Raw genomic sequence first — 25,237 nt, 5'->3', positions numbered from 1 at the left:
AGAATACTTTCTTGTCTAAATGACCAAGCTGTTGATTACTGTGTGGCAGCAGCTACCATTCAGTGAACAGCCTCTTACTATGGCTTTCACATATTTTCCAGGTCTTCACTAAGTCATCGCTTTAGTAGTCCCCATATCTTATGAGCTCAGTATTATGGTCTCTATAAAATCAGGGACTTCCAGGATTATGCAGCTAGTAAGCAAAAGAGCCAGGACTCAAAGTGACATTTGTCTGCCCCCTGAAGACCATTGCTCTTCATGACTCTATTCTGCTCTTCTCCTTCTGACCATCCTGGTCAGTGAGAAACCCAGGATCGGTTCTGGTAACAAATGTCCAGCGTCAGCCCTGTATTAGTGGGGTGGGGAGGAGAGAGCTGGGGGCCGGAAACTGTCCCGAGCATAACTGTGAGCAAGATTGTTTTAGACTCAACCAACATCTCACACTAGGTATGCCCAATGCTTTTAATAGTGCTGTAACAATTATGTACAGTATGGGTCAGATTGGTATTTTTGGCAGTTTTAATTACTATTTTTGTGCCTCCCTGGCCTATTCATTTTTGCCCTTGTTCATGTCTGTCTGCTCAAAACATAAAAATTTTGGTAAAGACTTTAGAGGAGTTTCAATGGCTGAACTTTATAAGTGAATCCTGCCTGGGTTGGCCTTTGGGAGACCCTGTTTTCACCTATTGCAACTCCCCCCTACCCCACAAGCCTCTGCTCTATATAATTCAGAATTTTTTTTAATGCCTAAACTATAATATAAAAGATGAACCCCTGCCAAAATTCTGATCCTTGGGGTGTCTATTTTGAAGTTCTTTTTGAAATATTATTTTTAAAAATGCCTCTGCTTTGCTGGCATTCCCAGTGTTCACCAGATAAGCCAGCACTGGGCTTTGCTGTTCGGGCTCTATGTCTTTGGTTATTTCTCTTTACAGGGAAACTGGGAGAAAGCTGGAGGCTCAAGCGAACTGGGCAAATGCAGGGACTTTTTGAGGTCAGTCTGGGTTTCTTCAGTATTTCTTTCCATGTTTATACCATTTGTTCATGTTCTTTCTTTACTCAGAAAAGGTAGGTTTGTATAATATGTCACAATAGATCATTTTCATTTTTGCCTTTAGTATTTGTTTTAAACTGGGGAAAAACTGTCCCTTGTGAGGACCTATGTGCATTTTCTTCCTTGGATTTTCCATCAGTAAATCTATACAAGTCTCTTTCGATACAGTTTTTAGGATGGACAGCCAGTTTGTAAATACTACCAAGTGGCTTGCAATTGTAAACGATTATGCAAATGACAAGAAATAATTCAATCATCCTTAGCTTTTACATGCAAACTGTGTTAATTGTTGCAGGAGTGGAAATATATATTCATGTGAGACCCTTTCACTTATGTATTTAGAGATCCCAGGAGGATACACTGGATGAATACCTATATTTGTTTCCACAAGCATTTTCTGTGATTCTCTTAGACACCCAGAGTTGAGTTAGGTACCAAGGACAAAAAGATGAAAATGATTCTCCAAATCATTCAACCAGGACATTGTTTCCCTCTGAAACACAGGCTAATCATTGGCCTTTAATTTCTTGAGTCACACGTAAATAACTACAATTTTCCTAAGCACACATTAGTATCCAGTTATTTGTGAAATAGGTTTGTTGATACGTTGGTATAGAGAGCCCTGGTGAGTTTCCGGATTCCTAGCTAAGCCAATATTTAACTATAAAACAATAAAAAACATAACTGTAAAAACTGCATTGAGCTAATTCATGATAATTAATCTCTGGAGTATTATCTGAAACATTATCTTCCTACACAAAACAGAAAATAAAGAAAGAAGTTTGCCAGAGAGGAGGTGGCTTGGAATTCATGGAGCACGGACTCCTCATCTGGGTGGGTGATGTTTTGTTTTATTAATGTGCGTCTGGTTGTGTTGGGAGCTTTGCTAATTATTCTTATTATAATGGTAGCCTACACATCGCCATGAGATAAGTAAAAAGGTTGTAGATGAATGAATGCTAGATGGGTTAGGGAATAGGTTTGAGGAGGAAGAGAAACTAGGGAAATTGGTGAGGGCCAGGGACAAACAGAGAAATTGAAGAAAATAGGGTAGGGAGACGTCATAGAGCATAGAAAAAGAGAAAATGGGGATAAGGAGAGAGAACCGAGGGGGAAAAGGCAAAGAATAATGAAATAAAGTAAAATGACCCATGGCTTTACTTGGACGCTTCAGGAACGGGACAGGGTTCTCCAGACTTAGTCAGGTGGAAGCTGAGGCGGACCACACCTGGCTAGAAGCGACCCTGCTCCGCACGGGGTAGAAAACCAGCCGCACAGAGGAGCGGATGATCTTCAGCTTCCTGACTACCCAGCGCAGCGAAACGCGACTGTCTCCTTCGGACTTGGAGAGCAGAGGTGGAGCAAGTACTCGGCGGGCCAAAGCAGGAGAGCGAGCCCGGCAAGGGGACTCTGCGATCCCGTTGGCCACCAAGATTCTTCCCTGACTGATAAAATCTCCCAGGGAAAGCAGTGCCTAAAGAGGGCTGCATACTACCTTCAGGCTGTACGTCACACTGCCTGTGTCTGTGAAGTGGTTGCCAGCAGGGTCAGCTGGTGGGGAAAAACAAGTGTCCTCCATTTGTCAGTGCCTACTTAAACCAGACGTGACTGGGTTTGCTGTTCATTGATGCCATTTTAAATACAAAATAGGACGAAGTAAGTGTTTGGCACATTGGTTCTTTGTAATGTAATGAATCAGATGACGGGCCATGCTTTGCATAATGTGCAACTGCATAATGAGAAAGCTGACATCAGTTTCATTATTCCTACCTCTGGGCACAGACTGTCTCTCTCTGTGGTTAGAGCTTCTTTAGTATCTTTCAGTCATTTCATAATTACTTCTAAAAATGTCTTGTAATCATTCTTAAATTTATCCCTGGGTATGTTATATTTTGGTTATTATCAATATTACATTTTCTTAAATCTTCTGTTTGTGGATAACAAAGTCAAATAATTGTTTTTTGAATAATCATTTATCCCACAACCTCTCTGAGCACCCCTATTCTAATTTTCTGTATATTCTCTTGTATTCTCTATGTTGACAATCATATCATTGAAATAATGCAGACTTCTCTTCTTTTTAATCTCTCTCTCCCCATCTGTTTCTCTCTCTCTTATTACCCTGGATGAGATTGTCAGTTTAACTGCTGATAGTGAGCATCGTTTTCTTCCTCTATATTTCCACATTTTGAGAAATGCTTTAAATCTTTACTGAAGAGACGGTGCTTGTTGTAAGATTTTTTTGAAATACATTCCTTGATTGAGGAAATCACTCTTATTCCTAGTTTGGTAGAAGTACTTATCAAATCAGAAGTTCCTAAATTGTATCCATTTTTTCTTGTAACTAATAAGATAGTCGTATAATTTTTATTTTAATGTTTTAATATAGTGAAATGCGCTTAAATAATAAATGCAATGTAGAGTTTGGCTTACTCTATTTAAAAGAAAGTTTACATTTATGTGGACAAAGAGATGAATGTATGTTTCTTTCCCATACTATCTTTTTCCGATTAAAGTATCAATTCTACATGAGCCCATATGAAGTACAGGGGAGCTGCTGCTCTTGTAGCCTTCCTGGGAACAAAGTAAGTTTTAATATGTTCTGGTCTTTTTCCAGGAAATTATCCTTTCATTCAAATATGTAGGTTTATTAGTACAAAATTATCAATAGTATTTTTCAATTATTTTCTATCTAGGCTGCATCTGTAGATATGCCCTACCATTTTTTACTTCCAACAGTGTTTTTCTTTCTTTTTTCCTTTTTTTCTTGAGAAGTCTCATCAAAGATCTGCCATTTCATTAACATTTCAAAGAATAAGCTTTTGATTTGGTTGTTTTTCTCTAAGGCATTAAATGCATTTTAAGTAATTTCTTCTCTACTTTTTTTTCCTTTGGGTTTACTCAGTTGTATTTTTCCCAACTTCTGTTTAATTCATTAATTTTCATCCTAATATACATTTGAAACTAATTGTTTTTATTACTGCTTTGTTTCTTCCCACAATCTTGATATGTAATTTTAAAATTTTCTGATGTATTTTCTGATTTATGATTCCCTATATCCACTTATGTTATATGTATTAGCTTCCACATGTATGGGTTTTTTTAAAGAAATATTTTTATTAGCAATTTATAATTTAATTGCAATGTGATAGTGTTTCTGGGTGACAGGAAACATAGTCACCCAGAGCATGTTAATGATTTCCAACTTGGGTGTAGCTGAAATGCTGGCTGTGGTTTCTGTTTGGTTTTAGTCCAAACATTATACATCTGCTATACTTCTGAAAGGAAAGAGAAGAATCCTGTATTCTTCTGGGGGGAGTGTTGAAGACTTGAGGCTATTAAAGCGACATGGTAAGTCCCTTCATAGGAAACTCATTCCCAAAGGTCACCTTCCATGCATAATGTTCCCCCTTCTTCTCTCACGCTGATCTGACTCCTTGTCAGGCCAGCACTAACTTGTCAAAAATTTTTAAATATTCATCTTTCCATACTAACTTCAGGGTAGTAAAACCTCTAGGATATTTCTTACTTAGATGAAAAGCTGCTTTTCCTTTTTAAGAAAGGAAAAGAAATTCTCTTCATGTTTACAGGACACTGTCAGTGTTTGGGAAAGGATGTCATCCACAAGGTCAGCCCACAGTTCCTCAGTAACTACTTAAAAATGCTTAAAAATGTACATAATTTGATTTGTAGGCAATGAAGGGCTACTAAAGAAGGACCACTTCATTTTCAAAAATGCAAATGCCTATTTGTATTTCCCCTTCCTGTGAAGGCAACACTCTATAGTCACCTAAATGGGCAGGTATTTTAAAGAAAATTGGCAAAGGTTTTATTTGCTTTGCGTTGTTGTGTTTTGTTTAGTGCTGCAAGTAACCTTAGAGATCAGCCAAGACTCTTGTTTAACAAATGAGGAAACTGAGTCCTAGGAAAGTTTAGGAATTTATCCATGGTCACACCCCTTGTTCCTGGAAAAGCCGGAAATGGAATCCAGTTTTGCCTCCCTCACCACACTGCCTTATTTGAATGTTCTAAAGCTTCTAACTAAACATATGAAGGTTTCCTTTTTTTCCACAGGTCAACATTTAGCTTGTAGATATCCTGATGAGCTACAACACTTGGCAGCATTGTGAATCCTGCAAAAGAGTAGGAGGTGGGAACTTTCCATATTTCTTGGATCATCAAAGGCTGAAATTAATGACACATGCCATTGCTAGAGATCCGCAGATCCTGGCAATGCGATGTTAAATGTTTCCATTTTTGTTAGAACACAAAGCAGGCTCCTTTGCCTGGTGGGAGCAATAATTAGATATGGTAAGAAATCAACACAGCAGGCCTCAACAGCCAGTATAGATAAGATGGAAGGCTATGAAAAGAACACCAAAAATGAAAAAATTCAACAATATCAGAGCATATGTAGTGGAGGCAGAGGCGCCATCAAGCCTAATTATCCTTAGCCATTTAATAGCATCTTCTTAGATATGATTTAAGCCCCATAGGTGCTTCTGCTCCAGTTGTTCAATTCATAACTTTTTTTCTGGGCTATGTTAGACCACAGCCTGTTGCAGTGGGGAGAAGAGAGGCTGGGGGTTAGACAGAGGGTGGCTGTATCAGACCTTGTGCATCATGCAAAGAGCATTTGAGAGCCATTAAGCAGTTAGAAGTCAATAACGGATTATAAGTTAGAGAAGCAATGTGCTTATATTTTATTTTTACAACAATCAGTCTGGCTGAGGTGTACACAATCAATTACTGGTAAGAAAGAACAGAAGCAGAAAGAAAATTAGTTGGGAAAATATTAAAATTCCCACATATGAAAAGGTCATAAGGGCCTGAACTGTAGCATGGAAGTGAGGATGGACCGGGGTAGACCGATTTGGGAAATGTTAAGAGGGTATGAAGTCTGAACGTGGGAGTAGGGGAGTCTAAGAAACCCAAGTTTGGCTCTGATTACCTGGTGGATGGACATACTCACCAAGCTAAGATAGATAGTAGGAGCATATTTGGAGGTTTATTTTCAGACGTGTTGAATTTTGCTTACTTTGGCCTGCAATGATGAAGACACTGGAGGTCAGTTACATAGCAGTTAACTAGGGGACAAGGATGAGTTTCCTGGTGATACAGTGAGTGGGCGGAGGGGTGGAGCTCTAGCAAACAGTAACACTGGGCTGGGGGAGTCGGGGGTGGGGTGGGGTGGGTGGTGGGGGAGAGGTAGCGAAATCTGCTACAGGCAACTGGAAAGTCAGCGAGGTCAGGGGAGAAACAGAGCAATATTCCAGAAAAAAAATTATGGGAGAGTTTCAGAAATCATTGTATTAAATACCTTAGAAAACTTAAGCAAAATGGGTACTGAAGACGAGGCCTTACCCGCTGGCTAAGGAGTTAGAGTGCTCCCAGAGAGGATGGGTAGTTCAAGAGCAGAGGGAGTCGGAGTCATGAACTCTATGGAGGTGGTGAGAGCAAGAAACTTCTGTGCTGAGCTAGAAAGAGCAAAGAGAAAAATGGTCAGAGAATACTTAGTTGATGTTGAAGACCACAAACTTGTATGGGCAGGAAGAAAGTGAATACGGCTGAAATACAAGAGGCGGCGAGAGAAGGAGGTAGAGAGAAAGAACCCTTTCCCAGGTTCCAAACCCAGCCTGGCGGTGGCTGGACTAACTTCCTGCAGGGACCTGCCCTGAGGGTGGGGGGCGGAATGAAGCCAGGAGGGCAGCTCATGCCGCAAGCGCAGCTGCCTTCCACTGGGGAGGCGGAGAGGGCTTTCTGTCCTTCCATGGTTACCACTTTTCTATTCCCTCTCATTTTTAATTTCTAACCTCTTCTGTCTTATTTTCTCCCTCTCCAGTATAATTTCCCCCTCATTATTCCCCCTTCATTTTTCTCTTGCAATGGCATCTTTGCCTACCTGTTTGATACATTTTGTATCACAAAAAACACACTCTGGACTTGCAGGCTAAATGAGCTCATGGAATCGCTATGATTCTTTCTCTTTGATGATGGCTTTCCTCCTCGAGATCTCATTGACATTGACCTCACAGTGAGAAATAAACATCTTTCTGTTTCATGTGTAATTTGGGAATGTACAGCCTCCCTTTTACGGCTCTGCTCAGACAGGACTGCCATCCATAGCCCTCTCACGGTTACTCATCCTTTCGTCCCGTGAGTTTCGACCACTTTAAGCCCACAAAGATAAACAGTGTGTGCACAGAATTGCTATATCGGGATCTATTTTGAGTTGCAAAGGGTGTCTCTTGATGCTCGTTACATCAAAAAGTAGGACCTTTCTTATGAAGGGGAAACAATCAAGGCATCAAAAAATGTTGACCATAAATTAGAATCTTGGTTCATATATAGTTCTGGTATGTAGTAGACACTCAATAGACATTTGTGAGATGATTGAATAAATGATGATTTGGGATGATTGCTATCAGAAATACATATTAAAGTTAATTTATAGAACAGGTACACTGTGGGATTATTTACTGACTTCAGTTCACAGTAATTATTTTTAGAAATGTTGAAGACATTAATTCAGTGCCTTAAAACTTGTGTATAGTTCATGGACTTCTCTGCAGTCTTTTACACAAATAGGGGTGTAGCCTGGAATTTCAACTTATTACACCAAGTCCTTAGCTGTGGCTCCCTTCTTACCCCTAACACAAACCCAAAGTCACATAAACTCATTTATCCCCAGGACACTTCTTAATGCGTGTTTGTTTATGGACTGTTCTCTAATAAGCCCACAGGAGCTCAGCAGTATAAAATTTGAAATAAATAACACCCATGGCCAAGAGTTGTCCACAAAATGAACTTCACCCCACTCTTTTCATAAACCTCCAACCCCCACCTGCTGACTGCAAATCTCTTTCAGTGTCGGAAGAGCCAGATATTCTTCACCCTGTGTTCTCAGATCCACCACTCTGAGCCCCAGGAAAGTGAAAAGGGAACATACTTCAGTGACCACTGCCAAGGGCCTCCACCAGGATCCAGAAGCCTGGGAATTCTACCCTGGGGAAAGAGATCAGGAGTTTCCCAGCCAGATTCAACCCCCACCATGGGAGGTTGTTTTTAATTGTTCTTTGAAGAGTCTTTCCAAACTGTTGAAAGCCTTGTCCGCCCACTTGGGCAGGTTGTGCTGGACTCTGGAACAGTCCTTCTTTCTCCTCTGCTCTCCCAGGCGCTGGAACTTTGGGCTGAGCTTCCATTTTCCACTGTCTCTTCCAGCGACAATACTCGGCAGACAGCTCATGCGGTGGGGAGGGCTGACATCTTTTCCACAGCAAGCTTTTCGCTTTTAGCGATTCACTTATCATTTTCAGAATATCCCTGAGGAGTTTGTGTAAATGACATCCTCTCCCTTTTTTATAAGGAGTGACCATGCTTTAAACAGCTTTTGAGTAAGCATGTCTTTTTAAGTTGGTGAAATATCAATCGAAGGAGCCATTCTGACACAAATTGGTGACTGGTCCAGAAAGCTATCCTTTCTCACCCTTTTATTTAAATTCAATTATAGTTCAAAAGCTGGAACCTGAACCTAGCACTGTGGTAAGGGTTTGGCATGCATTGGTTCTTTTTCAATCCATACCCATTTAATAATCTTATGATACCATGATTTATCCCCATTTTCCAGATAGGAAACTGAGCTTCACTTATGTATAAAAGGGCAGGGCTGGGATGTCTATCCAAATCCAAGGCCTGTAGTCCTTACCACTGTGCTTTATATGTCCCCTGAACTTTGCAGTAGAACACAGAAGAATCACAGAAGGACATCATCTATGGGTTTGAATAAGACATTTAGATTACCACTCGAGTTTTTGAAGGTTATGTAAGTTGTCACTGAAGATAAAAATTGGTTTGGCTGCAGAAAGAAACCTACTTATTTATTTACTTTAATTTTGATTTTGGAATAATTTTCAGACTTACAAATAAGTGGCAAACAAAAACAGTACACAAATCGCCTGCATCCCCTTCTCATAGCTTTCCCAAATGTTAACATTTTACATGTTCACAGGACACTTAGCAAAATCAGTAAATTAACATTGACAATGATACTATTAACAAATCTCCAGCTCTTACTCAAATGTCACTGACTGTCCCACTAATGTCCTTTTTTCAGGTCGAGGATCCATGTTACCAAATTGCATTCAGTTATCATAGTTTCTTAGTCTCCTGTTACCTGGAACAGTTCTTCAGTCTTTGCTATCATCTTGACACTTGTGAATAGTACTGGCCATTCTGGTTGGATCACCCTCAGTTTGAGTGTCTCAGATATTTTCTCATGATTCATGTCAGTACTTTTTGACAAGAATCCTACAGAAGTGATATTGTGCCCTTCAAAGTGCATAATATCAGGAGGTACATGTATTGATATCATTCTTGGTGATGTTAACCTGCATCACTTGGGTAAAGTGGGTTCTGCCATATGTCTTCAAGTAAAGTTGCTTATTTTCCCTTTGCAATAAATGTATCTATTCTTTAAATTTAAACTCTCTAGTACTCATTTATGGTTATATTTTTCATCTCTTTGGACCCCCAGGTCTTCACGTGTTAAATGTAGTAGTAGTCACTATTGTACGTATCCATCCGGCACAAATAACATAATATATGTAAAAGTGTTTTATCAATTATAAAAAAGTATATGAATGCAGCAAAATAAAATATGGAATCAAGTATATAGTGAGAAGCCACAGGTTCACAGATTACACAACATTAATATTATATTCTTTTAGACTTCCCCTGAAATCATTTAAAAGGAAGATACAGGAATTAGTCTGTAGTCAGCCATGCAAGAGAATTTCTATGCTGTCACTTATTCTCATAGACCTCCCAGAAGAGACCAAATCTTCTTTGACTAAAGTTTCTAGGATTTCTACTAATCTAAGATTCCCTGTACCTCACATCTAAATTAGTTAATATGAGGAGAAATTGTAGTATGTATTGTGATTTGGAATTACCCTGTGCAATGTAATTTTGTAATTTCTCTTTAATTTTACAAATGTGGCAAGCATGTCTGTTTCATTAACACCAGGGTACAAAACAGTGATATTCTTTTGTATTTCCAGTGAGCAGCCACAGACTTGTCAGTGGGAAGTGTAGCATCTCAGTCTTGAGACCTCCCCTGGAAAGCCTTTCCCTCCCACACACATACAGACTCTTTAAAGTTGAAGTTTAAGAAACTTGAGGCTTACTCAGTACCTCAGGGCAAAGAGTTTGATCCTACCTTGCTGCTCTGCTTTTTGCTACCACTGAATCTCATTGTTGAAAACTAGCCCTGCACCATGCCACAAAAGCTTGTCTATCCTGCAGTGACATGTCATCCCCAAACCAAAGAGTATCCTCTGTTCAAATGCTCAAACTTTATTCCAAAACCCCAACAACGTGCAGCATAGCTGGATACCAAGGGTGTGCCAATCTCAGCCACATTTTATTTCTAAAACAGCCTTCCTCTGGTATATGCCAAGGATAACCATCCCACATGCCATCTTCTTTTTGGTGTGTTTCTCTTTGAAGAATCTCAATGTGCTTCCTGCACACTTTGGTCTATCTATCCCAGTCTACCCTAAGAGGTGAACAGGGTGGGGGTCCTTTCTCTCAAATGTCCCTAGGTTCCTTCTACAATTCATTAGATTCCTCACTAGTGACCCACTATGGCAATTATGAGGTATGGTGAGAAGCTCACCTTGGTCAGGCTACAAAGAATTCCCTTTATACTCTTCTTGCAGGTGAAGACTGCCCGGTAGTCACCCTATACTTATTTAACTAAGGAAACCATTCAAGAGATTCTGGAAAATGTTCTGTTGCATAATAATTTACTGTGATCCTCTGTAAAGAAGACAGGAGCAGTTTCTGGTACTTACCACACGAATATGTATTAAAAGGAAAAGAAGGGACCCAAACACAACAGTCCAAGCAGGTCTATTGCTGAACCTGAGAGGGACCTCTCTGTTCTGGCGAGCAGAACAAAGAAGGCTTCTCTTACAGGCTGAGGCTTTTTATAGTGTCTTTTTGAGGGGGCAGGTCAGGGACAGGGCCAGCTTGTGGCTTACTGATGTGTCCTCCAGAAAATGCTTGTGGCCTAAGGAAAATGAAACCTAAGTCTGTCTGAGACGGTGGATGGGCTTATTCAAAATGGCCATACTCCTGTCCAGGCTCTAGCACTCCTGGCTCTAAAGGGGTATAGGAAGATGGGTCGCTGTTCTTTTCTTGCCTACTTCCTGCTGAGAGGAGGTGATAAAGGGAGTTTCTGGTATTTTGAAGCAGGAAGGCCGTTTGGAGGTGTTCTTGAGTAGTTGTCTGGGAGATGGACATCATTCAATCCTGTAAAAATCTCTGGAACAGGTTAATTAAGTAGGGAAGTAAAAGAAGGAGGAGGGTGATAAAGGCTAATGGGGCCAGGAGAGGTAAAAGCCAGTGAAGAGGAAGGGGAAACGGGTTATTAGAAGAGCCTTCGAGGAGTTAGGAAGCTTCCTCACAGAGGCGTTTTGCCCCATCCCTGACGAGGCCTATTGGTTGACGTAGAAACAGCATTGTTCCGGGAGCAGAGCACACATGCCGCCCTGTGAAGCTGCCAGGAGAGCAAGGTCTCTGCGGTTCTGGAGGACGACTGAAGCCAGGGAGTCCACTTGATCTTGTATGTGTCCCAGTTGGTCGGAAACCTCTTTGAGTCCTTCTGCAAGTTCTTTGGACAGCCCGGTGAACTCTGAAAGAGAGACTCGTAGGGCCCCGGTCCCTGTCCCAGCACCCGTGATCACCCAAGGTGGCCTTTAAGGGGACTAGCTGTTTGGTGCGCTGTGCCCTGACATGGGTTATGGGGGAATGGGGACGGGGGGGATCCGATGTTGCTAAGGAAAGCGTGGGAGTGAGGAGGCCCAGAGTGCAGACCCTGGTCCAGTTAGTTGGCAAGAAAATGTATTTCTTGTCTGCGCACACCCAAAAGATGCCTGGTTCCAGGGAAAGGCATCCCATAAGATCAAACTGAGATAAGAGGAGGAGGTCTGGGGGTGGGTTGGGGAGTAGATGTTGGACTGCCTCAAATTTGTGCCATATATGGAAGAAGCTAAAAGCTGAAGCCATCAAGGGAGAGAGGGATGAGTCTGGTTGCAATATTGTAGGACCCCCCCCCCACAACTTGGCTAAAAGCAGCAAACTTTTGGTTTAGGAAGATTCTGCCATCAGGCATATTGAGACATTTGCACTCTTGGGCTCCTCGTGGGCTATGGGAGCATCTTTTAGGGGGTCTTTTCCTCTGTGTTGGCAATATTTAGATGTGGTGGCATTTAGGCTGCCTTGGAGGGAAGTGTACCCAGATACCCATAAGAGAGTTCCCAGATGTTTAGGAATGAGAACCTGAATGGTGGACTTGCACAGGAAGGGATCTAAGGAGCTGACTGGGTATAGTGATCCTGTTGGGCTTGAAAGATGCACAAAGGAGCAGGTTGGGTTAGATGGAGTACACTTTGGGAGGGACCGATTATGGCCTGCTGTGGGGTTGCGGGGGGTCCGTGAACCTTTAAGGCCTAATGCCTTTTAGTGCCCCTGGAAATCTGATGTCAGATCCTATAGCTAGGGCCGTACTCCTGGGACTGGCCGTCTCTGTGGAGTGTAGCCCTGAAGAAGTGTTGATCCACATTCCAAAGGAATCAGGGGTGACTGAGTCTGCTGCCTGGGAAAGGTGGAAACAGGCCCAGCAGGGTGGCTGGATGGTTCCATTAAAGGTTTGGATGATTTGAACCATGTGGGAGAGGGTCTGACTAAGGTATTTAGGAAGAGTCTGTGTTATGGTGTTAGGTGTTAAGAGGGAGAGTAATACTGAGAAAGAAAGGATTGGAGCAGGAGAACAGAGGAGGTACAGGTGGTGAATTGCCTCAGGGAGAAATCTGGAAAGGTTGCCTATAGCCATAGGTCCTGGATTATTGTATCTAAAGAGGTGGAGGGCGAGTAATGGGGGAGTTCTTCTATTAGGGTGGTCAAGAAATGGGCAAAGTTATAAGGAGAGAGACTCATGGGATTGTTCTGCCGTGTCTTTGGTCTCTTCAGCCACGGGAGACAGCTTGGTGATCTTCAGGGATGTTGTCCGGTTGGTGTGCACTGGAAAAGGGGAGACTTTTTTAGAGAGGAAAAGTGGACCTAGGAGGAATGACCTTTAAATTTGGCTCCATTGGGGTAGTCAGGATTACCTGGAAGGGCCCTGTCCATTTTGGTTTTAACCCCTGGGAGGGGCTGAGGGGCTTCATATATACCCATTTGCCAGGTTATAGGGACGGAGGAGTGAGGGTGTGTAGGTTCTCGGATGGTTTTGGGAGGGTGGAGTCAGTATAGTTCCAGATGAGATGTCTAAGGGTATTAAGTAAAGAATTCGAGAGAGGGAGGGGTAGGTTTGAGGTGGAGGTGGGAGAAGTGAAGGCAGTAAGGGGCCTTCCATATAGAACTTCAGAGGGACTGAGCATAAGAGGTTTGTGGGGAGAGACCTGAGTTTAAAAAGGCTAAGGGCAGGACCTTAGTCCAATACAAATGAACCTGGAGGGAAAACTTGGTTAGGCTCTGTTTGAGAAGGTGACTGGCTTTCTCTACTTACCTAAAAATTGGGGTAGATATTGGATATGGAACTTCCATGTTATATTTAGGAAGAGGCCACCTGTGGATGATCTGTGAGGTGAATTCAGGTCTATTATTGGTTTGGACAGAGATCGGGAGTCCAAAGTGGGGGATGATTTCAGTGAGTAGGATATGTGCACTATGGAGGATCTTTTGTTTGATGTAGGAAAGGCCTCTCTCCATCTAGAGGTGTCAGCCAGGTCAAGGAGGTATCTTTGTTTCTTTACTGGAGGCATATAGGTAAAGTCTATTTGCAAGTCAGTGCCAGGGAGGAATTCCCGGAACTGATGGGTAGGGAAGGGGGAAGGCCTGAGGTTGCTTTGAGGGTTGAAAGTTTGGCATATGGAGCATTGGGTGATAATCTTTTGTAGGGAGGTCCTAAGAACAGGAGTAAGACGTATGTGGGTCTGCAGGAATTGAAACAGAGGGAATGATCCGGCATGGAACTGGTCATGGAAAGACAAAAGGAATTTATTTTGTAAGCCTTCAGGAAGGACCAATTTTCCATGGAGGTACCACCATTATCATTCTTGTAGTGCCCCCTGTACTTTGAGTAGAGCTAAGTCTTGGGATGAGTAGAAGGGTATACGAGGGAACAGGAAGTGGGAAGTGGAGAGAGGGTTGGGAGCTGATTATTTTGCTACTCTGTCAGTCTCATTATTTCCACAAATGATGTGTCTGCGATTTTTATCCTGTGAGTCAGGTCTTTGATGGCCCTTGCAATGAATGACAGCAGCTCTATGGGGTGGAAGTGCTGCCTCTAGGAGATCTTGAATTAGGGGTCCATTTTGTACAGGGGTGCTTTTTGCTGTTAGGAATCCTCTCTTGTGCCAGACCTGGCATTTGAATGCATGATATTATATGCATAGTTGGAGACTGTATAGATGTTGATAGTTTCATCTTTTGCCAGAGTAAGAGCTCTTGTGAGTGTGAAAAGTTCTGCCTGCTGTGAGGTCCCCGTGAGGAGGGCTGCTGCCTCAGTGACTTCTCAGGGAGGGTAGGAGGACTGGCTATCATGATAGCCCTCAGTGATGGCACACCCTGCCTGGGAGGGGGCGGCCTTTGAAGCACTCCCAGCAATAAACCAGTCAGGAGACCCTGGAATATGTTCTGAGGTTATGTGATGGATGCAGATGAGAGTGAAATCAAGGAGCTCAGTGCACTCATGTTGTGGGGTGGAGTCTGGGCAGTTAGGTACTGGGAGGAGGGTGGCAAAAGAAGGACAAAAGGCAACCCAGGGTTATAGAAGCTGAGAGTGTAAGACTTGAACTCGGGTCCGAGAGAAGAGTTAGAGCATGGTGGCTGAGCAGATTGGAGAGGTTATGTGAGGAGGTTATCTGTAGGGGCTGGTGGAAGGCAATTTTGGGGGGTCAGAGATAAGGAGTGCAGCTGACGCTAGGACCTGTAAGCAGAGAGACCAGCCTTTTATCACAAGGTCAAGTTGTTTGGACAAATAGGCAACAGGCTGGAGGGAGTCCCTGGCTGGTTGTGCAAGTAGTACTAATGCTTGTCCCTTTGTGCTGGCTAAGAATAGATAGAAAGGTTTGTTAGGATTGGGTAGAGCCAAAGTGGGTGCCTTGAGGAATGCTCACTTGAGAAGCAGGAATTAAGTCGGTCTCTGGCACTCTTTCTTGGGGATGCCCCTGGGAGGCCTCATAAAGGGGTTTTGCAATGAGTGAGAAATTTGGGGTCGAGAGTCTAAAATAGCTAGGAGCCCCAGGAAGGAAAGAAGATCTCACTTTGTGGTGGGGAAAGAAATTATTAATAGCTGTTTTCAGAAGATGGGTATGCAGTGAATGGTAGGGGTGAGGTCAAGACCAAGGTAAGTGACCTTTCGCTGTACCAGTTGAGCTTTGTGTTCTGAGACACAGCATCTCTTTTTCCCCATGAATCTAAGAAGGGAGATAGTGTGGGATATAGAGTCACTTTTTGAGGGGCTGCAAAGCAAGAGGTCATCAACATATTGAAGCAGGCAGCTAGGGATGAGGTTGAGGGATTGGAGGCCCTTTTGTAGGGGCATCCCCAAATCCCTGAGGAAGACGTGTCCATGTGAGTTGCTGGGTGAACAGAGAGATGGGGTCTGTCCAGGTGAAGGTGAAAAGTTGTTGGGAATCAGGTCTGACGGGAATAGTAAAGAAGGTGTCTTTGAGGTACAGGACAGTGACGTAGTGAGTACTGGGGGGGGATATGGGAGAGGAGGGTATAGGGGTTGGGGACTACTGGGTGGGTGGGAACAGCGCCTTCATTAATCTTTTGGAGATCTTGGACTAATCAAAAGGAACCATCAGGTTTTTTTTTACAGGAAGGATGGGAGTATTATAGGGAAAGAGGGTAGGAATGAGGATTTGGGCCTTAAGAAAGTGCTTGATGTTGGGCTCCAGGCCAAGATGGCCATCAGGCTCAGAGGGTATTGGTCAACTGCAGCGGCTCGAGCAGAGTCTCCCAGGGCTGTTCTGAGGGGTTGGTGGTGTGAGGCTAAGGAAGGGTTTTTTGTGTCCTGAACGATAGGGTCAACTTGTGATTTAAGCAGCTATACCGCCTCAGAGGGGAGGGTATGACTGGGAGAAAGAGAGAGGGTTCTGAGGGAAGAGAGGGAATGTGTAAGGATGCCCCATGCACTGGAGGATGTTTCTTCCCAGAAGGGGTGTGGGCAGTGCGGGATTACCAGAAAGGAGTGAGTGAAAGTAGTATGGCCCAAGGAACAATATAAAGGGAGGGTTTGGACTGGTGTTTTTATTAAGCCTTTTATACCAACAACTGAGAGAAAGGAGGGGAGCAAAGGTCTCAAATATTCAGTAACACAGAGAGGCTGGCCCCGTGCTGACCAGAAAGGAAAGCTGCCTTCCGGCCACCACCACTGTTAGCCGTGGATCTGCTGGTGTCACTGGAGACAGGGCCTTGGGATCTGGGCCATGTCAATCGGTTGCTGAAGACAAGGCCGTGAGGGCCTCCAGGTCCTCTCTCTAGATGTGTCCAGTCTCCTGGAGGGGAGACAACTCAAGGGAGGCGCTGACTTCCCTAGAGGACAGTCCACTTCCAGTGACCCCACTGTCTGCAGCTCCGACCCGGCTTTGCAGGAGGCCTGGGATCAAGGCAAGCTCTGGCCCAGTGGCGCTGACTGCCACGGCGGAAACAGTTGCTAGGCGGGTGTGGGGTGGAGCCTTTTGCAGGCTTATCAGCAGGAGGTCGAACTGGAGAGGCCAGAATCTGATAATTGGCTTTAGCCTATTTTTCTTTCTGAGCTTTTTGATCCTCATCCTAGTTGTTGAAAACTTTAAAGGCAAGGTCTACAGCTCTTTTTGGGGTGTTTGGGGTCCATTTTCTAACTTTTTGGAGCTTTTATGAATATCTGGATAAGACTGGGAAATAAAGTGGAGGTGTAGGAGAATAATGCCCTCAGGGGAGCTAGGGCTGGTATTTGTGTATTTGATCATGGCCTCTGAACGGCAGTTCGTAAAGACGGCTGGGTCTTTACCTGCTCCCTGGGTAATTTCTGTGAGGCACTCGTAGTTGACCTGTTTATTTTTATTTTTTTTCCATCCCTTCTGAGAGGCAAGTGATTGTGTAATCACGACTTACCGTACCAGGGTCACCGAGTTGTATGTGCACTTCGGGCTACGGGGCTCGGCCCTGGGGACTGCTCGAGCTGCCAGAGCGCCATCAGCAGGGTGCTGGCGGGGCAGCCCCTCAGCGTGATTTCTGGCCACATGCCAATGCGCTCCCTCTCGTCATCCATGAGGGTGGGCAAGGGGATGAGGTAAACGTCCCTTCAAGTGAGGTCATGCATTTGAGTAATGCGGTGGAACTCTTTCCCTTACCAGGGTTTCCCTGAGAAGGACTCTATCTTTTGTTCAGTACACCCCAGATCATTAATTGGAAAGGAGGATTTGAAGAGAGGAGGGGGAGGCACAAAGGAGAGGGTGAAGGGGGCGTGGACACGGGGAACCTCTGTTTGCCAGTCCCCTGGAGGAAGTTACCAAGATCTCTGAGAATTTGGAAATCAAAAGTGCCCTCAGCTGGCCAGTGTGACCCGTCACTGAGTTTGTATTGGGGCCACATGGAAGTGGAGTGAAAGATCAATTTTTTTGGTTTAACGTCTCCTTTTAATCCTAATTGGGAAAGATCACGTAGGAGACGGCCAAGGAGGTGTCTCCCGATGTTTCTGAGGAAGAATTGCCCACTGTGGGAAGGTGAGACAAGTAGCCCAGTTGGGAAACGGGCTGCCAGGATGTCTCCCTGAAATCGGCTGCCCAAGCGGAGTCCGTGGGCTCCCGGAACTGGACGAGACTGTCTTGTACCCTGAAAGCAAGCGTCCCCCCAGTCAGGTGCAGGGGGTCCCCTTTTGTTACGGTGTTCTCAAATGGAGAACAGAGAGGAAGGGAAAGGAGACAAGGGAAAAGGGGAAGAGGACAGCAGATTGACTTTCTGTGGGTGCCAAGAGAAAGCCGTGAGGCCAGAATCTTACCCTCCTGGGACTGGCACTGGATTAGTGGCTGGTGGTGGGTGTGTAGACAGATATGGCAGGACGGTCCCCAGACTGGAGTTTGCAAGGGGGGTGCTGGGTGAGGGAGGGAAGGGAAAGTCAATTACCCTGTCGGGTGGTCAGGGCTCCAAAGTTGCCTCTGGGGGTTTTGAGAGCTCATCAAAAGGTCTCCTCGGCCAGAGCCTTACAGTTCCGCCGCGGAGGGCAGTTGAGTCTGTGCAATTGACTCTTTGGGAGGGAAGGAAAATGGGGCAAGACACAGGAGGCTCTCAGGACCTAGGAGTTAGCCCAGGATGAGCTGGCACTGCCCACTGCTTCCTAGGTTGCAAAAGAGCTCCTGGTCTCGGCTCCTGCTCCTGGGTTTCGGCACCAGAAAAAAGAGAAAGAAGGGACGCAAACACAGCAGTCCAAGCAGGTTTATTGCTATACCTGAGAGGGACCTCTCTGTTCTGGCGAGCAGAACAAAGAAGGTCTCTCTAGGCTGAGGCTTTTTATAGCGTCTTTTTGGTGGGCTTTTGAGGGGGCAGGTCAGGGACAGGGCCAGCTTGTGGCTTACTGACGTGTCCTGTGGAAAATGCTTGTGGCCTAAGGAAAATGAAATCTGAGGGCTTATTCAAAATGGCGGTACTCCTGTCTGGGCTCTGTCATGTATAATTAAACGTTCAAGCCTCAGATTCATATGAATATAAAATAACGTCATAATATGAATATAAAATAAGGTCTTAGTTCCTCTTAAGGTTGTATTTCCCTCCTAAAATGATAGCTTGAATCCTATCTACTACTTTACCATAAATTAGTTGACTTCAAAGTGGCTCTTTCTGGGAGGAGCTAATGTGCTCTCCGACTTCTGCTTGGGTGCGGGTCCCGTATCGTCCTCTTTGCACATTTATTCAGTCTCTAACAGCTGATGACCACTTACATTCCCAGCCCTGTGGCCTCTGAGAGGGGACACTGTTCTTGTCTTCCAGCAAAGAAGGGACAAGGTGGACACTTCTGATCAGATTTTATTGAAAGTATATGGAAAATAAAAGGGACTCTGCACATCCAGAATAAATTACAAGTTATGCATGGGTGTGCTCAGAGCCCTCATCCCCAGGTCACGATGACATTCTTCAAGGAGTCCCTAAATTATATTGTTCTGCCTTCCTCCCAGTCTTCTGCCTCTAGAAAAGGTCCACCAGCCACCCTTCAATAGGTTCTGTCCTCTGGCATGTCTGCTGTCCTTGGAGCCATTGGGATTCAGAGAGTGGGGGAAAGACTCTCATACTTCCCCAAAACCTAGCAGTCTAAAGCCCAGTCTTCTGACTAAAGCCCTGAGTTCTTACTTGCAGTCTGCAGATTCGTTCCCTTCCCAGGGTGATGGACAGCAGAGTATCCACTACTTTTAGGGGAAACCACAACTTCCCCCTTTAGGAGTGTGGTCTGTTCCTGTGGCCTCAACCTGACCCATGTATGGCACTTGAACTTTGATGTATTTCCCCAGTGTGGCTTAGTCAGTCTTAAATAGACCAAGGTGCATATGACCAGACCCAGGGAATTTATTGACTTCTCCCTGGTTTGATATTTCCTTATTTGAAACTACTCTTCACTGAAATGGCTCCACCTTTCCTTGGGGGGTGGGGGGACAGGGAGGAACCTTAAACAAGAAATCACTCTTCAAGGACACTCAATAATAAATAGCCAGAAGAGCCTAATTTAGCACAAAGAACACAAATACTGGCCCCTAGGTAGCAACAGAAAAACATACACTAAATTTATATTAAACAGAGAAAGTAACTTCTCATTTTGAAACTCTGTTTATGTCACTATACATCTAATTTATTTTATTGTATTCAAGTTTCCTTTTAAGAAGGAGGATAAAGTGCTGCTCTTTTACATAACAAAAAATGCCTCTTATGGGTTTTTCTCCCAGTTCGCTATGTAAATTTGAGCCTCTATCTCTACAGGTAGAACATGCCTTGCAACTTTTAAATGATAGTGTTCCTCCACTTCTGTATTTATTAAGATTTTATTTTACTTTTTTATTTTAGTCAGAAGATGGAATTTCACATGGGAAGAGAGTAAAGCAGGACCTTCATGGCCTCACACTTACCACAGCCACCATCACTCATGCGTTTGCTTAAGCTGCTCCCTCACTTCTTGACTGCCTGGATGCCCTGTGGTGTCACTCTCTATCCATCCCCACTGGCACCGAGAAGTCTCCCACTCCCAGGAGTCCTGCCACACCTTGACAGGACTCAGAAGCACTCCAGGTGTGTCTGTGGGGTGTCTACAGTTGAGGAAGTTTGACTGGAAGTTCTGACCAGCATGGTGAGAGTCTATAGCAAAGCAGAGATGAGCTGGTATGTCAGATAACAGCTTGACTTTCTTCACTGTAACCTAAAAGGCTGGACAATGATCTCTATGGTATCTTCCAGCTCTAAAACTCTATGACGCTACAGTGTCCTTAGTGACATTTCTCATGACTTTTGCAATTGCGGAAAAATTGTGGGAAGCCAGCCTTTTTTACTTTCTTGGGCACTGCTCCTGTACAAAAAACTGGTTTCTGGTCATAGGAAGGCAGCCATGGTTTTACTAAACCCAGGACTTGCTAACACTCGGGCATAGTGCGTGCCTGGTGGACTCTATGGGGCAAACTAGATTTGAACTGTATCACAATTATCTTTCTGCATCTTTAGATCCCTGAGAGGGTTAAGTTACTTTTAAAGGTAGTTTATTTTGACATAATGATTAAGAAATGTTTTTCTTTTGTATCACTATATCTAAAACCTGACACAATAAGTTCCCAAGTGTTGGTTCTATTAAGATTACATCCCCCAAATCTCACTCTACATTAAGAAGAAAACTCAGCATACTTAACCCATCAGTTTCCTGGCCTTAAAGAAAGTACTGCATTTACATTCCAGAAAAGCCAAGGAAAAGAGTCTTCTGTCACGTGACCATTTTATATCTGGAGTAACATACTGCTTTAGAAGAATATTACTGAGTTAAGACAATTATGTCTGAAGAAAATGTATGACTTGTCTTTCAGATTTATAAATATGGGCTAAAAATGAAATAGGTTTCCTCCCTACTCTCCATGATGCTCATTGCATTTTGGGGCATTTGCTAAATGCTGTTGTCCTCTTCTGGAAGGCTGGCCTTCCACCATTCTGCCTATTGAGACCATCCTTTAGTATTCAGCTCCAGTGTTACTTTATTCATTGTAACTTGCCCACTCGGCAATCACAAATACTTAATTTTTCTGTAAACTGCTAGATTCAGTACAAGATAACTTAGCAATACATTGTTTTTTTGACTTCCATTAATTTGATCTTATCAACTGAATTGTAAACCTGAAACTCAGGACTGTATTTTCTCCCTCTTTGTATAACCCAGAACACCTCACACAGTGCTTAGCCATAGGAGGAGCCCGATCAAAATATTTGGGTGACTCAGAAAGAAAGAATATATTTTATATAGATAGGCTAAGACACACATATGTATTTTGCCATAATATGGCTAAACTAATCCCAGACCAATTTAGCATGTTGGAGAGGAGGAAGACATAGAAACTTAAAATTCGCTATCAGCAATCAGAAAGCAAATCAGCTGACAAATTATTGTATTAATTTTGTTTTGTTTTGCTTCCAGAGAGTTCTTATACAGCTGCTTAAGCTAGCCAAGACCTGCTCAGAAAAGGTCCATTTTGGAAGATATAGGTTTATTTAAAGGTGTCCAGCTTACTGTTGAAATGTATTTTTACTCTGGGTCAAAAACACTGAGCTCCTCTTCTGGTCCCAAATAACTAGGGGGGCAGGGGGCAGGGGAAGTAAGCAGCATTCAGAATTTCCCAAAAATGTTTCAGGCTACCAGGACCACTAGTCAAACTGTGGATATTCTGACTTGACCCGGTCCCAAAGCTTTAAAGGAGTAATTGTGGAATCCAGAGAGCAGGACATAGCCCAGAAGGCAAATGCAGGGGAGTCTGGAAAATAAAGGGGCTCAGTAGCCTTCCAGAAGCTAAACTGAGGATGGAGTGCTCTGATAGCAGGTTCCTTCCTCACACAGCATTTCCATATGAGCAGAGTCTATGTTAAGGCATTGCTGAAGTACCAAGACAGTCTAAGAAACTATATATGCTAGTAGCTGCCTGTGAGCTACTAAAAGTCATGCAGATAATGTAGGTTGTATATCTCTATGATGAGTTTTCTAGTATTCTCCAATATTTGGGAAATATTACACTAGGAAATGCTGTGAAAAAAATGTTGCCATAATTGGGTTGCAAGTCCATTCCTAAAATTATCACCATGTGCCTCTTTTAATTTACTACCATATTATCTGGCCTCTAAAGAGATGAAACCTGAAAATGATTTCAGTCATGTACTTCATACAGCACTACATTCAATAAGATCACTTTTGTGTTTCCAATGTAAATGACTCAAACCAGAAAGACCTTTCTTGCAGATTTCCATATAGTACTGGTAGTTTGTTCCTGTTTCATGTTTTATACATGAGGCTTCTGCATAAAAAATTTTCTGTCAACTGAACAAGTTCAATCGGAAATTAAAGACTTATTTTCCTTTAGAGAGAAAAATGTATGACAGTTGTTATAAATAAATACACCACTACACATCCCATTGCCAAGATTTCCCAAAGAAAGCTTCAGTTTGCTCAAACAATAGGCTAGCCCCTAGATCTTCCAGCTACAGGAACTTAGAGTCTTTGGTAAATATTAGCAGAACAGGCCTATTCACAAAGGCTGCTCACCTGACCATCTGACCTCAAACTCAATGTACCCTCAACACTTCTGGGAAAGACCAGACTGAATTTTTTTATAGGTTGGATGTAATGAAAATGAACAGAAGTTCCACTTGTATTTGTCCGCATTTCCACCCAACCTGGTTTGGTACACTCTACTCATTAGCAACCTGTGGTGGAAAATATCTAATAAGAAAAAAATCTTAAGTTTTTCATATGCATTCATAATATAAGCAGATACTTATTACTGTAATCATTGATTTAATTTATTTTGCCATAGTACCTCCCCAAAAGGCTGATTATATATAACTATGTGGCCATGTAGCTTTCAGTCAGAGCTAATTCTTTCTTTATTACTGAAAACCATGCCATTTTTCTTGCTATGAGAACAACTCTTCTATTTTTGTTTCTCATGTTTTTATGTGTGACTGGTTAATCTATTTGTGTAATGAATACTAAAATTTTTGATACTTATCATCAAAAAAGAGCTAAATAGTACTAACTGTCTTCCTACGGACAAATTACAGTGATTGCAAAGATTTGACCAATCTTTCTGCTCTATGTTAGAAACACACTGAGCACTGTTACCAAGCTTACTAGGCTAACTATGTTGAAATGAGGAATAGCATTTCTTAAGCATCTACCTGGAGAAATGAGGGCAGATTGCTTTATAGAACATGCATAAATTCATGTCCATGCTGTCCAGTAGGTTTCACATGAATATTTTTGGGTTTTATTATTTCTCTGAGCCAAATGTGCTTTGCACCCTCCAGACTTATCATTTTATGAGCCTATCTTTCTCAATTTGTAAATTGAAGCTATCATCCAGGAATGACTTTTTGGCAAGGAAATAAACCCAATGCGTGTTTGATGGGCGGCTTTGATCAATTATACTCTTGGTACATTACAAATTCAGGTGACATTTTCTGCATATGTCCAACATTTGAGAGAACCATAGCATTCAGACTTGCTCATGGCTTTCCTTTGGGCTCTCCAAATAAGAAAACAAGGCTGTCTCTTATAGACAGTAAGGCTGAAAGCAGGATAAGGAAGTGTGATTCAGGTCAATGAGGTAATTGAGGAAATGTCATGACAACCGAAATTAAAATGAGCAGCCTCACATTTGCATGTGCCAGCTGCTCCTCAGGAAATCTTTGTGGCTGCTTTTTGTTCCTATTAGAAAGGATAATGTGGCTGCAAATTATATCCAACTGAAAGGGAACTGACTTCCCCTTGCAAATATTGTAGGAGCAGACAAACTGGAAGAATGAAATTCTGAGAAATTACCAAGAATCAAGCAAAACACACACATGCATACACACACAGACACACACACACACATTAGTTTTTCTTTTCCATGACTGCTTGGAGATCATTAAAAATTTTTTTAAATACAAAGTTCCTTTAAACCTCATACTACTCTAAGTTGCCTCATGACTTGTTTATACAAAGTACTGTGCTACATGGTTCTGAAGGCCTGGCCTGCTTATTGTGACTCAGATGTTCCCCAGGAGACCAGTCCTGTGATTTGGAGGATACCTTCTGTCTGTCAGGCCAAGGGCTTCATGGTCTTGAAAAGTGGGTGCATAAAACCATTGCATCGGACATCCAGGTATCCTTTGCTGCATCTTCTGTAAACATAATATGTAGAAATAGAGATCAGATCCTTCACCTGAATGCCTGTGCTATTGTGTGTCACAGATTTGGGGGTCAACCACAGTGAGGTCTCTGTACCCCACATCTGAGTGAATCAGGGCATTTTCCTCTAGAAGATGTTTATACACGTGGCTTTCTAGGTCAATCTCTGGGCCTCACAGTGACGTGGAAACTGCTTCCTCTGTCAATTGTTGGCATCTCACATGACCATTCATCACCTCAAAATAAATTAAGTCGTCACACAGTTGACGCCAATTTCCTCCGTGCCAGTCTCGGTCGCTGAGCCAAGCAGAGAGGATTGGTATATTTGCTGTCTTGATGGCACAAAGCCCCACAGCTTTTCAGTAGCATAAAAATGTTCCAGAGGATACTCGTTCTGTTCAATACACTTGTAAATTCATTCTAGAATATAAAAGAATATAAAAATAAATGCTCCATCTAAAGATAATCTCCCAGTTTTTTTTAATGCAAGATAGTGATTTCAAGTCATAAATGGCAAATTCTCCTGAAAGTGCTAGGGAAAATTACTCTTAATACTCTCTATCTTGTTAAATTACCATAGTAATAAAATCTCACTCTACTAAGGTAACTTTTTTAACAGGTCACAGCTTGAAGTTCTATGTTGTAAATTTCTAAATACAAAGAAGGGCATATATTTATTTATTGGAGTTCAAACTGTAGAGGACTTTGAACAGCTCTGAGGACTTTAAAAG

At 42.9% G+C, this 25,237-nt stretch overlaps 1 long non-coding RNA gene across 1 annotated transcript in view; it reads right to left on the bottom strand.

The window, feature by feature from the left end:
* Positions 1–24,835: 24,835 nt before the first annotated feature.
* The window catches only part of LOC130681389 (uncharacterized), a 140,226-nt gene continuing 139,824 nt past the window's right edge, over positions 24,836–25,237 (bottom strand). Inside the window, exon 5 of the long non-coding RNA XR_008994513.1 lies at positions 24,836–24,926. This is a non-coding gene — a long non-coding RNA (uncharacterized LOC130681389). The remainder of the gene's footprint in view (positions 24,927–25,237) is intronic.

This window comes from Manis pentadactyla, chromosome 17 (genome assembly GCF_030020395.1).
Source record: "Manis pentadactyla isolate mManPen7 chromosome 17, mManPen7.hap1, whole genome shotgun sequence".
Classification (NCBI taxonomy): domain Eukaryota; kingdom Metazoa; phylum Chordata; class Mammalia; order Pholidota; family Manidae; genus Manis; species Manis pentadactyla.
This window is presented reverse-complemented; position numbering and strand designations above follow the sequence as displayed.